This window comes from Vicia villosa, linkage group LG2, assembly GCF_029867415.1.
Source record: "Vicia villosa cultivar HV-30 ecotype Madison, WI linkage group LG2, Vvil1.0, whole genome shotgun sequence".
NCBI classification, from domain to species: domain Eukaryota; kingdom Viridiplantae; phylum Streptophyta; class Magnoliopsida; order Fabales; family Fabaceae; genus Vicia; species Vicia villosa.
In genome coordinates, this window is record NC_081181.1 from 116,269,081 (window position 1) to 116,271,724 (window position 2,644).

Genomic DNA, 2,644 nt, shown 5'->3' on the forward strand with positions numbered 1-2,644 from the left:
GATTGTGCTTATTCTTCAATTCTATATATAATAAAGTTCTTGATTTAAAAAAATTACATGAATTAGAAGATGTGGCTCCAATAATCTTGTTTCAACTGGAGATGTATTTCCCTCCATTATTTTTTGACATTATGGTTCACTTACTTGTTCATCTAGTAAGAGAAATCAGATTTTATGGTCCAGTTTATTTAAGACGGATGTATCCAATAGAGCGATACATGAAGATCTTTAAAGGATATATAAAGAATCATCACCGATCGTGAGCTTCGATCGTTGAAAAGTACATGACAAAAGAAGCTGTTGAGTTTTGTTCAAATTATTTGTAGGAAACAAAGTCTATTAAAATTTTAAAGTCTCGTCATGCTAACAGATTTGAAAGTAGAGGTACCCAAGGTTCAAATGTTAAGTCAGTGGATCGAGATGTAGTACTCGAAGCACATTTCTATATATTGAATAATTTTAGTGTAGTTGAACCTTACATGGCTACTCACAAAATATTTATACAAAAAAAAATTCCCCAAATGAATGACAAGTGGTTGTTGACACAACATAACAAGAAATTTATAAGTTTTTTTAATAAGAGGATTTCTAATAATGATATTGCATTCAAGATAATTAAATGGTTGTCGTACATGGCAAAATTTACTGTGATAACTTGGACGACATACGATATTTCAAATTATTTCTTTAATACAAAAGCAAAAGATGATCGTAGTACAATGCAAAATATAATGAGGTTATCGTTGAGGCTGAATCCATGTATTTCTCTAGTTCGAAAGATAAGAATCATATTTTGGCAACTACCGCGTTCTATGTTGTCATTGAGGAGATTTTGGAGATTGATTATGTTATTTTCAAAGTGCATTTATTTAAATGCAAGTGAGTTACCAATAATAATGGTGTACAAACTGATGAGAGGATTCACACGAGTTGACCTTGGCAAGTTAACTTATATGACTGAGCCATTCATCATGGCTACTCAAACAAAACAAGTTTTTATGTGACATACCCTTCATACTTATCGAGGAGATGATCAATTGTTCTTCAAGGAAAACACATTCCTCATAGTGATGAAACTTTTAAAATTCCTTCAACTTCTTCTTACGCAACACAAGTGCCTACTTCATATGAAGAAGTTGATAGAGATGATGTGCATGTTATTCGTAACGATCATCAAGAAGGCATATAAGAAAATTAACAGTATTTTATATTCTTCATTCATAATTTATTGTAAGTTATAATTTCTAAGATTATTTACTAACAATTATTATTATTTGAAATTATAGGTGCTTGAAGTCAAGACACCAAGGCACCAATATAGTATTATTTGATGTAATGATGTGTATATATAATGTAGATTATTTTGTGTCAATATTTTGGTTTTATGTAATATACAATTTTTGGTTCTTAATGAAATTGTGTCATTGATGTAATACAATTTTTGGTCTAATTCAATTCACAAATGGGTGTATTATTGTTTCCGGTCTGATACGATTCATAAATATTCAAGTTAAAAATTTGAGAATTCTGTAAAATAGAAAATATATTTTAAAAAAATCACAACGGTTGTTTAATTCAACAGTTGTTATAAGTAGAGCGCTATACAAAATAATAAAATCCAAGAATGACATTCCTGGTAATCAAAACCAAGACCTATAAATTATTTTCTTCAACTGTGGTTATATGTAGCTCGCTAGCTAGCTTATCATCACGATCACACGCCTTGTAGAAATTAACATACATACAATCACATGTAACCTAACAACGAACGTATAACCATCATTAGATATATCTCGCAACCGTTGTCATATGTGTTTTTCGTAGCAGTAATACATCATACATACTTATTAAACTTGAATGGAATTGAATTTTAAAACTCAACACTTTTCCCACCTTTATATACAACCATTTTTCTAAGATATTTTAAGATGGAAACAATTTTTTCAAACAAGAGAACAATAGTGTTTTATGTTATCATAGCAACAACATTTCCTTCCTCATGATGGCATCATGATCCCTGTCGGAAACCGCGTGTTGAAGACACGTTTGGATGGACCACCAATCAATAATGTACAAAAAGCACTTCTTCAATGTAATGTCTCAATGTTACTATATTCATATCCATCTTATACAAGTCTACTACATTTGTATATAATCAAATATGTTAATACTAATTATTGCGAAGAAGTGGGATCTTGATTGGGGACATGTTCATCATGATTTATTAACAAAAAAGTTATGTGATTCTTAACGTTTAAGTATGGTTAGATATCAGTATTCTATAGATAATTTTTTAAAAACAAATTACTATAAAATATGTATATTAAATGATTACTAATGAATACATATGAAACTTGAACATGATAACCACGTACTCACGTCCATCTATGTTTGTAATTTATTCCATGTCCACATACTCTCATGAACGTTAAATTGGAGTGTTTTGTGTTTGCCTTTTCATGCTTTGCGATTATCTTATTTTATTTTGATTAAAAGACTAAATAAAGGACCCAAAAAAACACAATAAACTCTTGGTAAAATTTCTTTTTGTTCATGAGATGCGGGGATCTGATTAGTGATGGCAATTAGCAGGGATGGTACCTATTTTCATATCCGTAGTTAAAATAAAATCTTCGTATTTGAG